We start from the raw sequence: 13,815 nt of genomic DNA, 5'->3' as shown, positions 1-13,815 counted from the left end.
AAAGACATGAGGGAGCTGGCCAGTTAGCTCACTTGGGAGAGCATGGTGCTGGTAATACCAAGGTAACGGGTGCAGATCCCCGTACCAGCCAGCTGCCAAAGAGAGAAAGAGAGAAAGAGATAAAGAAAAGACATGAGGAACCTTAAATATTACTAAGTGAAAGAAACCAATCTGAAAATATGACAACTATATGACATTTTGGAAAAGGCAAACTATGGAGATAGTAAGAGGATCAATGGTTGCCAGGGATTAGGAGAGGAGGGATGAATAGGTGGAGCACAGAGAATTTTTAGGGGAGTGAAACTCTTCTGCGTGATTTTCTACAATGGTGGATACCTGTCATTTCAAAACCCATAGAATGTACAACACCAAGAGTGAACCCTAATATAAACTACTGACTCTGGATGATAATGATGCATCAACATAAGTTCATCAATTGTAACAAATGTACCACTCTGGTGTGAAATATTGAGAGTGGAAGTGCCTTGAGGGAGGTGGGAATATATGGGAACTCTCTACATTCTGCCAAATTTTGCCCCAAACCTAAAACTACTCTAAAAAATAGTCTATTTGGGGCAGAGCCCGTGGCGCACTCGGGAGAGTGCGGTGCTGGGAGCGCAGCAGCGCTCCCGCCGTGGGTTCGGATCCTATATAGGGATGACCGGTGCACTCACAGCGCTCACTGGCTGAGCGCAGTGCGGCCGGTCTCAAAAAAGGACAAAAAAAAAAAAAGTCTATTTGAAAGAAAACACATACTGAATATGTAACTTAAAACCTTCCCACCAAAAACAAAACAAAACAAAAAACTCCAAGCCAACATGGCTTTACTGTTTAATTTCACCAAACATTTAAGGAAGAAGTAATGCCAAAATCATATGGACTTTTAGAAAATACAACAGAATGAAACACTTCCCAAAGTGTTCAACAAGGCCAGCATAATCGTAATGTGATATTATGATATATATACATTGGTCTTCATCCACAGTTCCTGGCTTATAACTCCCATAGCCCTTGATATTTCCTAAGTGACTACTCTCTGACCTTCTCCTGCCCTCCTTTTACCTGCTCCTTTTTCTCCCCAAGCCAGAATTCTAATCTTCTCCCGCCTTTCTCTCATGGAGCTGACCATAAAAAAAATCAGAAGGGGTCCTGCATTGTACCCAGAGCAATAAACGCTACACAGAGAGGCCAAGAAGAATCTGTACAAACAGGCCTTGCTGGGTTTCCCCACTTGGTCTATTAGTATCAGATCGTACCCTTTTTGTCCAATCACATTTCTACATGGTTGTCTGTGCTTCAATCATGCCTACACAATGAAACTTCCATAAAAATCCAAAAAGATAGGGTTCAGGGAGCTTCTGGATAGCAGAACATGTGTAGGAGGTAACCGGAGAGTGGTGCGCCTGGGAAGAGCATGGAAGCTCCACGCCCCTTCCCCTATACATTTCTTCACCTGTATCCTTTGTAATATCCTTAATTATAAGGTAAACTAAGCGTTTCCCTGAGTTCTGTGAGCCACTCTAGCAAATTAATTGAACGCAAGGAGGGGGTCGTGGAAACTCTGATTTATAGCTAGTCAGTCAGCAGCACAGGTAAAACAACATGGGACTTGCAACTGGCATCTTTAGTTAGGGGCAGTCTCACGGTACTGAGTCCTCAACCTGTGGGATCTGGTGCTATCTCCAGGCAGACAGCGTCAGAATTGAATTGGAGGACACCCAGCTGGAGTCCACTCCAGAACTGACTGCATGCTGGTGGGGAGTAATCTCCACACATCTAGTGTCAGAAGCATGTTGTAAGAGTATAGTGAGAGAAACTGAGTTTTTTGTTTTTAACCCAGAAAGCCTCCCCAAAAAAGCATTATAAGAGAAAAGGAAAAAATAAAGATCAATGTCCTGTACAAATATAGACCAAAAACCCTCAACAAAATATTAACAAATCAAATCCGCCGATAAATTTTAGAAATATAATATATCATGATTATTTAGGTATTTATCCTGGAATGCAAGGTTGGTTTGATATTTTCAAAATCAATCAATTTTTAAATCATTTTACTTTAACAGAACAATTGAGAAAAAGCATGATCCATAAGAAAAAAACTGATCAACCGAACTGCTCGAAAATTAAAAACTTTTATTCTGCAAAAGACTTGTTAAAAGGATAAAAAAGACAGGCTACCAACTGGGAGAAAATATTTGCAAACCACATATCTGACAAAGACAAATGACTATTATCTAGAATATATAAAGAACTCTCAAAACTTAACCGTAAAAAACAAACTGATCCATCAAAAATCAGGCAAAAGTCATGAAAAGACATTTTACCAAAAAGTATTATACAGATGGCAAACACATAAAAAGTTGTTCAACATCATGAACTATTAGAGAAATACAAATTAAAACCACAATGAGATATCACTACATAACTTTAAAAACAGCTAAAATAAAAAATAGCGACAATATTGCATGCTAGCAAGGATGTAGAAAAACTGGATCACTCATAACATTACTAGTGGGAATATTACATGGAGCAGCTACTCTGGAAAACAATTTACCAGTTTATAAAAAAAAAAATCTAAGCATGCAACTACTATATGACTGAATAACTGCACTCTTGGTCACTTATCCCAGAGAAAAGCTTAAATTCACACACAAAAAAACCTATACACAAATGTTTATATCAGGTTACTCATAATAGCTGTAAACTGGAAACAATCCAGATGACCTTCGATGGTACTGTGGTACATAAATACCATGGGAAAAGAAGTGAAAAAAGCCAACTCCGAAAGGTTACATTCTGTATGATTCTATTTGTGTAACACTGTTAAAATAACAAAGCTATAGAAATGGAGTACACATTTAGTGGTTCCAGGGGATAAGGAAGGAGTGGGAGTGAAAAGGAAGTAGTTATCACTTTAAAAGTGCACATAAGGATCTCTGTGGTAATGGAAATGCTCTGCATCTTGACTATACTGATGTCAATATCCTGGTAGAGATATTGTACTATAGTTTTGCAAGATGTTACCAATGGGGGAAACTGAGTAGAGTGTACTCTATCTCTCTGTATTATTTCTTACAACAGCATGTGAATCTACAACTATCTCAAAATAAAAAGTGCAATTAAAAAAATTAATGTCTTCTATCACATTAACAAAATAAATCATACTTAGTGGTAAAATAATGAATGCTTTCCCCCTAAGACTGAGGATGAGGCAAGGATGTCCACTCTCACCACTTGTACTTCCATTCAACATTTTATATATATATATAGGTCCTATTAAGTGCAATAAAACAAGAAAAAGAAATAAAAAGCATAAATATTGGAAAGGAAGAAGTAAAACTGTCTTTATTTGCAACACACGATTGACTGTATATGTAGAAAGTCCTAAAAAATGCACACACACAAAAATCCTACTAGAACTAGTAAAAGGAATTTAGCAAAGTCACAGGACACATGCTCGGTGGAGAAACACCAACTATATTCTATATAATAGCAACAAACTAAAAAATGAAATTTTAAAATAACATGTAGTAGTATTAAAAAACATAAAATACTCAGGAATAAATCTAATGAAAATTTTACAGCAATTCTATAAAGAAAGCCATAAAAGACTGCTGAGAAAAAGTAAAGACCTAAACAAATGGAGAAATTTATCACATTTACAGATTGAAGAACTTAATTTTGTCAATTCTCTCATATTGACCTATGGATTGAATACAAGTATCAACCAAAATCCCAGCTGGCCTTTTTAGAGAAATTGAAAAATGATTCTAAAGTGTATATGGAAATGCGAAGTACTTAGAATAGCCAAAACAATTGTGAAAAACAAAAAACAAAATGTTTTACACTATCATATTTCAAGATTTACTATAAAGGTATAGAAATCAAGACAGTCCCCTCCCATTATTCTCTACACAATGGCCTTCTCACTGTTCCTCAAACACATCAAGCTTGTTCTTACAGAACGATGCACCAGGTATTCCCAGAACACTCTTTTCCCAGCTCTACGAATGGATAGTTTTACCTTATCTTTCCAGTATCTGCTAAAATGTTACTACCTCAGAGGACTTCCCCGGCTACCAATCTAAATTCATTAGATTTATTCCAATCTAATGTGGCCACTCATCATCACTCTCTAACACCTCAACTTCTGTCATGATTTCAAAATGAATTACCTTATTTGTTTGTTCCTATTGTGTGTGTTGTAAGGACACCGTGGGCACTCAAGTGGAGGGGGAGGGGGAAGGCACTCCCTGGCAATATGGCGCCCTTCCGGGTTCTTCTCCGCAGTAAAAGCCCTCTGGTGCCAAAAACCTCAACCAGTCACAGGTCAGGGCTCACTTCCTGCCCAGCACCGTCCAATCAGCTACCGCCCGTCCACCCCCTATCAAAACCCAGAACGCAGCTCCCTATAAATATACGCGCAGTCCTTGAATAAAGGGGAACTTCTCTGGTGAACTGTCAGCCCGGGTCCTGTCGTCTTATCAGCTCGGGTCCGTGCGCCCTTTCATGTGTCACACCACTAGACTAGGGCAAAGGACCTTGTTTGTCTTGTTCAGCTAATAAGGGTGCCTAGAATGCTAGAGGAATTCAATAAACAAATATTTTTCCAATCAATGAATGAATTTAGACATAATAAATGTTACAGAAGTTAATCACTCAAAATCTAGAGTATTTAAATATTTATATCTAAATGCATTGGACCTTCTTGAAAATGATTCTAAAAATACAGTATCTTTAAAACATACTTTATCTTATGCATATGACATGAAATCTAACACTTCCCTACTCACAGAAGGAAGTTGGAAAATACCTAGGAGATGAATAAATATAACATACATGTTAATAAGCACAAAGTGAAACACTGGTGTTTTTCATTAAAAAAAGAGAGAGAGAGAGAGAGAGAGAGAAAATAGCATTTCAAGCTGTTTTCAATTCTTTTTTTTTTTTTTTTAAAGATGACCTTTAAGGGGATCTTCACCCTTGACTTGTTGTCAGCACCACGCTCTCCCAGTGAGCTAACGGGCAAGCCCTTGTTTTCAAATGTTAATTTCAGCTATACACCTAAATAAAATGTAGTCTAGAAGAATGAAGAAGGGCAAGAAAGCATATAAAGGAGCAACAACAAAAAGATACTCTCATGGTAAAAAGAGTATATCCCATCAGAAATACAAAGAATGAAAAAGCCCAACTCTAGGGATTAATCAAACTCTAGGCAGTTCTCTAGCAATCTAACTAAGCAAGTATAACAAAACTATGCGGATAGAACAGAAAACAAAAGAAACAATGTATTAGCAGGTTCCCTCATAAGTTGTTTTTTTTGTTTGTTTTTTTTACATTTTACTATAGAAAATTTCAAACACAAATGTAGAGAGAATAGCATAATGAACCTACACATACCTATCACCGAGATGTAACAATTATCCACATATCTATAAGAATTTGAGAGGTAATGTAAATTTCCAACACAATTTCCATAATAGTAAAAAGGCACAAAAAACACATACTTTAGGCTTTTAATCCCCTTCCTGATCACCCTTTGCTTACCTAATGTCACAAATGCATTAATTTCCTTTCCTATAATTTATATTCCATCATAATCCTACTGTTACTTATTTTAAATAGATGCAAGATAAAGAGCTGTAATAACAAGAATAAGACATCAGAAATTAACCAGATATGAAAAAGCTTTTACTTCTCCATTCAACATGTACTCATATCTTTAATATTATGTTGATAATAATTGAACAGAATTTAACACCTTGAAAATGTGAATGCTAGTTGGCAAGTATGTATTTTTCTATTTAGTTCTATATTAACAGAAACTTTTAAGAAAAAGTAATCACCAAATGTATAAAAACTGCTCTTTCCTTTTATCCCTCTCTAAAATACATTAATGCACTATTCAAAACTCATCAAATACGTTTATTCTATAAAGAAAACCTTTTATTTACTAAAATCAGTAAATCTAAAACAAGTAGAGTGCAACCAACTGGGTTCCTCATCAGATAAATACACTAAGGAAGGGGGCTTCATTAATTCCAGGGATAAAACCTCTATGTCAAAAGAGCTATAGCTGAAGCAGGATATATAGGAGCTACAAAGGGATCAACCTTTGATGCCTTTTTCTACTTTTCCATCAAGGTATAACATATAGAGTAAGTCTACATATTTTAAGTGTACAGTTCCATGAATTTTTGCATATTAATTCACCCATGTAACCACCACTTAAATCAAGATACAGAATATTTTCAACATCCCAAAAGGCTCTATTGTGTCCCCCTAAAGGTAGCCATTATTCTGACATCTATGATGAAAGATTAGTTTAGCCTGTTTTTGAACTTCATATAAATGGAATCATAAAGGTTCTTTTTTAAAGTGTTTGGCTTCTTTTGCTCAATAGTGTATCTGAGAGATGTTGTTGCATGTACTAAGAGTTCATTTTTTCTCACAGCTGTGCTGTATTCTATTATATTAGTATACCTCAATGTATTTATGCATTCTACTTATAAATAATTACCATTCTTATATAACAATATAAATTTGTGATGGACAAATGTACCCATTTCAGCTGGGCATATTACACGGGAAGTCACAGAGTAGATATATTTGGCTTTATTAGAAACTGCCAGTTTTTCAAAGTGGTTGTACCATTTTACACTCCCACTGCATTTACATAACCTGCCACATGTGAGTTTCAGTTGCTGCACATCTTCACCAACACCTGGTATTGTCAGTCTCTTTTTACTGGTAGGGTGCAGTGGTTTTGATGTTTTCTTAAATATACTCCTTATGTACTCTTGCTTCATAGATACGGTTTTTCTTCAAATAAATTATTCCATCATTTCTAAAGTATTGTAATGACTTCTGAACTCAGAAACTTTGTGACCTATTATCCACTCAATAACTTGCTACCAAAGTTCATTTGCTCTTAGTTGTCTTCCTTCTGTTTCCATTTCTTTAGCACTTCCTGGAAAAGACACTTTAACTTATTCATCACTTTGTTCTTATACTAGTGGGACATCCTTCATCTCATTAATCTATTCCTCTACTAGCTTTTGTACAAGTTTGGTGACAGGATTTGATGTACAATAAAAAAAATGTACATTCTCCCTGAAAAGGCTATTCATGACAGTGATCCTTCAAATAATTCCACCTCTAAAAAGAACTAATTGTTTTGTGTAGTACTCAACAATGTTAACAAGATGTTTCGGAAAAATGCAATGTTGGTGCAACAAACTAGCCAACACTTATTTTGGCAATCTGCTACTAACATCTATCCTAACAATCTGTTTGAGTAGCTAGGAAGAGAACACAGATGTCAGATCATCAGGTTTTTCCACATTACTTTTAACTATAAAATTATTTTGGTCAAATGGTGAACTATCACGATTTCCTGACTACCAAACACCAGACTAAGTATGTGATGTTGCTGTATCATTTATCTTGTAAGAAGCCCTTAGATAACGAAGTCACATAGCCCTAAAAGGTCTTTCATCCATTATGTAACTGAAGCAGTTGCCAAAATGATCCATAAATTACAAATAAACCACTTGCCAATTACAGACCTACCTACTTCCATCTCATCTCCCACATCAGACAAAGCTCAGAGCATTCAAATTCAAGGAGCAACCCCTTGGCCTGCTAAAGACAATTATAATTAACAGCTTTGGATGAGCGAGTGGTTAATTATGAATTTCTGAAAAACTAGGTATTTTCCCACACATCAGGAAAGGTGTTTGTAGGGCCAGCCCCGTGGCGCACTCAGGGGAGTGCGGCACTTGGGTGCGCAGCTGCGCTCCCGCTGCAGGTTCAGATCCTATATAGGGCTGGCTGGTGCGCTCACTGGCTGAGCGCGGTGCGGGCGACACCAAGCCAAGGGTGGCGATCCCCTTACCGGTCACACACACAAAAAAAAAGGAAAGGGGTTTGTAGGGCCAGCCCCGTGGCGCACGCAGGGGAGTGCGGCACTTGGGTGCGCAGCTGCGCTCCCGCTGCAGGTTCAGATCCTATATAGGGCTGGCTGGTGCGCTCACTGGCTGAGCGCGGTGCGGGCGACACCAAGCCAAGGGTGGCGATCCCCTTACCGGTCACACACACAAAAAAAAAGGAAAGGTGTTTGTAGAATCAAAATCTTGGGAATGGCAGAAGACCTTTAAAAAGAAAAGAGAAAAAAAAAATTAGCACAGTCCTAGTACTATACCCATACCTTTCATAAAAGGCAGCATGGGGGAATGAGAATAGAATTCTGAAATAAGATATCACAAGCCCTGGTTCACTTCTGGACTTTCTTACTTACCAACACTATCACCTGGTCAAATTACCTCATATGAGTCTCAATTGTCTCATCATAAAATGGGAATTATACCAATTATACCACAATCTCACAGAACCATCGTTAAGATTAAATGAGATAAGCCATACAGTGTCCATCATATAACAAATTTTAGTTCAAATATCTCCTTTCAGCAGAAAGAATATTGGTCACAGAGGGGACTTAATGGCCCTGGAACATCATACTGTGAGGGCCACCTCCCTGCTCACCCAAACAAAACTACAAAAATGCATGAATTCCCTCTACCACATCTTGGAAATGAAGTCCTGGTCTTCAAACTGGCACACACATATTGCTAGGAGTAAATAAAGATAAGCAAGCAGGGAAATTAACTTCCATACTACTCTTTCATAAATCTGATCTACATGGATAATTGGATAATCAATAAAAAACGTAACCATAAAATTTATTTTAGGACAGGGGTTGGAAATCTACAATCTGTGGGTCAAATCTGGCTTGCGGCCAAGAAAGTTTTATTGGAACACAACTACGCTTAGTTGCTTCGCTTAGTTGCTTGCATACTGTCTATGGATGTTTTTGCACCATAATAAGAGAGTTGAGCAGTAATGACAGAAACCACATGGCTCACAAAATCTACCATCTGGCCTTTACAGAAAAAAGTCTGCTGACCTCTGCCTTAGGATAAAATTCTGTGGGAAAAGTGAAATGGCTACAAGTTCAAAAAGAAAAAGAAATGGACAAATTCTCAGAATAATAAAAATTAGCAAAACTAACTTAAAAAGCAATAGAAAATCTAAATAGAACTATATCAAGTAAAGAAAATGAATTAGTAATTTAAAATCTTCCCGCAAAGAAAAGCCCAGGCTCGGAGGACTGCACTGATAAACACATAAAACATGAGAAAGAAATAATACCAATCCTATACAAACTCTTTCAGAAAAGAGAGGAGAAAGGAAATCTTCCCAACTAATTTTTTGAGGGTAGTATTACTCTGATACTAAGGCCAAAAACATCATAAGAAAAGGAAACCTCAGGCCAATATCCATCATGAATATAGATACAAAAATTCTTAATAAAACATTAACAAATTAAATTCAGCAATATATAAAAAGTATTATACACCATGACTAAGTGGGGTCCATTTCAGTAATGTAAGATTGGCTTATAAATCAAAAATCAGGTAATATGGGCCGGCCCGGTGGCGCACTGGATAGTGCGCCGCTTGGGAAGCGCGGCGGCGCTCCCGTCCGAGGGTTCGGATCCCACGTACAGACTGGCTCCCGCTCACTGGCTGAGCGAGGCGCGGGAGCAACACCGAGGCTTGCAATCCCGTTGCCGGTCCCCGGTCCGGTACGGGGGCAACACTGAGGGGTGCGATCCGTTGCCGGACACGGAAAAAAGACAAAAGACAAAAAAAAAAAAAAAAAAAAAAAAAAAAAAAAAAAAAAAAAAATCAGGTAATATACTATGCTATATACATCTTATTTTTTTTTATAAAAAGTTATTTGTATGTTTTTAAAACAAATTGCTATTTTAACTAGACAATTTTATCTTTATTTTTAAAAGGTCGATATTTATATGTCAGAGACTACATCCTGAACTATTTAAAACTAAACATTTAAATCATTTAAATTTATGATGAAAAGTCTCAGATGTTAACTTAAAAGAATATAAGATCTATGAGGGTACTTTAAACAGTTCATGCAAAAATAGAATTAAAAAATAATACAAATCTTTCCATGAATTTTTTTTTTTTTTTTTTTTTAAAGAGGATGACTGGAAAGGGGATCTTAACACTTGACTTGGTGATGTCAGTACCACGCTCACCCAGTGAGCTAACCAGCCATCCCTATGTAGGGACCTGAACCCGCAGCCTTGGTGTTATCAGCACCACACTCTCCCAAGTGAGCCACGGGCCAGCCCTTTCCATGAACTTTTTGAAGTACTATACCTACATCAATTTCCTAGTCTTTTAGACACTCTTAAGCAAAAATGTTTTAAGATGAATGACGCAGCCTATACCTAGATTTTACTAATTGTTTCCCTAATACAATGTACGAACTCGTGTCACATCAGTTCTTCTCACAGCCTAACCATACCACCGATTCAGATGGTGATTGAGACTGCGTTATCTTTTTATTACAGGAACCCCTGCTAGGTCACATCTCCACCCTCATAACTGGTATAGTTGATTTTTTTTGGACCCAAGTGGAATTCTTCACATTTATATTTGCCCCTTCCATTTCATTAAACAGCAATGGGCAAGTCTTGAGATCTTTCAGCATTCTGGCACTCAATCAGATGACACTTTCTCTCTTCATAAAGGCAACAAATTAGTTAAGCATACCTTCAAGATAAGGTTTCAAATACATATTGTGTATACAGAAAGTTATGGAGCGCCAGTTCAGATCGCCAGAATCTCAGCTGTAAGTAGTGTCCTCAAAGCAAACCTCTCCAGACACAGCTGCTCAAAGTTATGACTCCATCTAATTCTACCACAGTCTGGCAAATTCCCCCATCTCACTAAGTTATCATAAAAGACTTAACAAATGCCTTGCTAAAATTCTGTCACAGTATCATTATGGTTACTATACTCCTTTAAGATACCAATTTGGATGTCCTGTCCTGTTGTTTTTGCTGAATTTAGAAAAACTCTAGTAATCCTTCTCCTCTGGCTAAGAAAAGAAAAACGACACATCTTCCATTTTGTATTGACTACAGAATCTCAGAAATGGGAAGAATCTTAAATATTTTCTAATCTAATGTCTTCCAACAGTAGACTGTACGTCATGACCCATTAGCCGTGAAAGTCAATTTAGTGAGTTGCAACCAACTTTTTTTTTTCTTTTAACGAAATGGAAAATGTCAGAGAAAATCATCTTACAGGAAGGGTAAGTAAACTTTCCGTGTGTGTGTGTGCGCGCGCCACGCTCTGCAGGTTAAGTCATGATATGAAATGTTTCTACCTGTAGATCACAGGTCAAAACAGTTTGAGATACTTTTCTAACCCCACAGACCTACCCCCACAAGGAGGCTCCACCAAAAAATTCTTGGTAATCAAGTCATGTTCTTTGCAACCATTTCACTTCATACTGAGAAACCAACAAATAGGAATTTTGTGCTGGTAAATGTAATCTGCCATTCAGAAAAAAAAAAAAAAAAAGATACATCTGAAGTTTCCAGTTGAACTACTAAACTGCTCAGAGACAGTCATTTATGTTTTGGTGACAGCAGACTGTAGTTTAGTCTGTGGCTAGGAAAGAGAAAAAAATACCATTCTGAGTCGCGAATTCCTCATCTGGAAATACAACAGAGAACTGATAAGAAGACTCCTAGCTCTGCAATTGGCAGATTAACCAACCAAGCCAAGGACTATGCCTCCCACACACCAAAACACTTTAACCACTCAATAAGTCAATTATGGATACAATGAATATCACACCAAGGGTACTGATAATAAGAACCGCAGACAAGAGCAGAAATGAATGAATAAAGCGAAGGTTCCTGAATTCAGAAGAACCTGTTCCCTGACAGGTATCAATTTCTCAGACACCCTCTCCTCCCACACCCCAGTTCATCTCTGTCCTCAAGCTATCAGTTATGGATATGACACTCGCGCTCGATTCTGCCACCCTACCTCATTGTGCAAAAGGAAACTGAGGCATGGAGCAATGAGTGAGCGAGCGAGCTGCAGTAGCCACCAACAAGGCTGGACTAAGAGGCTCAGGCAGCTAATGCCTCCCACAATCCCCAGACTATTTAAAATCTCGCTATCCTCGGCCTCCCACCTCAAACCAAACTCCTGGAGCCACCGCTAAAGCTGGCCCCCTGCGCACCCGATGCGGCCCCCCAGGTCGTGTCCGCCTCTGTAAAGGTCTACAAGGCCTGCAACCCTGTAGTCTAAAAGCAAACCCAACTGGCAACCCTGGAAGCCCCTCCCACGAGCACCCACAAACCAGCTGCCTCCCCTCGCTCCCACCTCCGCGCCGTCTGGCCTGGGCCTCCTCCACGCACCACACGAAGCCCACCGGGCAACACGAGTAGACCCACGGAGGGGGGGTTCTCAGCACCCGCCCCCACAGCTACCGCGGCCGCCGCCGCCGGAAGCGCCCCCGCGTCTCCACGCCACCGTCGTGAGGTCACTTCCGGCGCGACACCTTGGAAACCCGAAGGGCAGACAATTTAGGGGCGGGACGCCAGGGCAATTTGAGAGAGAGAGCGAATGCGACGGTGGCCGATCTGCTCCCTTCCAGAAACGCGCTACAGCTACCACTTTGCGCGCCCCGCCTACTTATACCCGATGGAGTCTTGGCGGGAATTGAAGTCCTGCTTCCCTACTCCCTGGCCCCGGTGCCTGGAGAAATCCCTCCCTCTCTGGCAGACTCGACGAAAAGCTCCCTCTTCCCCTCCTGTCTCCCAAGTTCCAAGTCACCAGGCCCCACGAAAGTCCTTCGCCGAGCTAGGGCGGAGTACTTTCGGGGGACCTGGTGACTTGTGACCCCGTCCTTGCTAAATCACAGCTGTGGGATTCAATAAGTAGGCCAATTCGCCTACGGATTAAAGGAAACAAGAAATTCCCTCAGTGCTTGATCTTCAGAGTTTTATCAGCTTCAGCCCATTTTGGAGTTAGAATCAGCCAGTCTGTGCTCTACTGCTGTCCTCTCCCCGGTACACGGTACAAAGGAATGTGACACTCTCCTTCCCTTGACATTTTAAGAATCTTGGTTGTATTAGTTTATTATTATTTATTTTATTTTATTTTATTTATTATTTATTTATTTTCCTTAATTTTATTTTGTCGATATACAATGAGGTTGATTATTGTGGCCCATTACCGAAACCCCCCTCCCTCCTCCCTCTCCCCCCTCCCTCCCAACAATGTATCAGACTCAAGGTTGAATCCTTGCTATACCTTTTTTTTTTCCAGCTTCTTTAGCAGCTAAGGAACCAAATGGTTTTGTAAACTGACACGAGAACCATCCTATCATCATGAGGTTGTTCTCTGCTGCAAGTACTGCTGCAGCCCGAGGTCATTCACATCCCCATCACCTTGCATAGCGCCTGCCACATAGTAGGTGCTAATATAAGTGTTTTTTTGAGTGAAAGAAGGAATTGTTGTAATAACTTCTACAAAGTCTATCGCCAAAGCTCAAACTGGGACGCTAAAGTCATATCTGAAGTCCCAACTGGTCAGCCATTAAACCTTTGAAAAGAGGTCAATAGCTGCCTTAATTCCACTGTCTGCCCTAAAAAATCACTCTTGCTTAGTGAATTATGCTGTCTCGCTTTATGAACTTTGACCTCATGTAAGGTTCAATCACCCAGTCTTTTGAGTCTTTTAATGCTTTGAAGCATTACTGAGTTTCTCGTTTGGCCTACAGGTTCAGCAAACACATTCAGAATTGGGAAGGGGAACACTCTTTTCTCTAAACTGTGTTTCCATTCTTCTATCCCTAGTGATACAGGAGGTGCTCAGTTTCCCTGGGCTGGGGTTTTAGGACATACCTCTTGGGTTTCCA

The 13,815-nt window shown here is 39.3% G+C and overlaps 1 protein-coding gene across 1 annotated transcript in view; it reads right to left on the bottom strand.

Annotated features, from left to right (window-relative positions):
• The window catches only part of EDC3 (enhancer of mRNA decapping 3), a 51,987-nt gene extending 39,668 nt beyond the window's left edge, over positions 1-12,319 (bottom strand). The window contains exon 1 of the mRNA XM_008569639.1: positions 12,276-12,319. The gene's annotated coding sequence lies outside the window, so the exon portion shown is untranslated. The remainder of the gene's footprint in view (positions 1-12,275) is intronic.
• Between the last annotated feature and the right edge of the window lie 1,496 nt (positions 12,320-13,815).

The sequence above is a fragment of the Galeopterus variegatus genome, unplaced genomic scaffold (assembly GCF_000696425.1).
Source record: "Galeopterus variegatus unplaced genomic scaffold, G_variegatus-3.0.2 Scaffold522, whole genome shotgun sequence".
NCBI lineage: Eukaryota > Metazoa > Chordata > Mammalia > Dermoptera > Cynocephalidae > Galeopterus > Galeopterus variegatus.
This window is presented reverse-complemented; position numbering and strand designations above follow the sequence as displayed.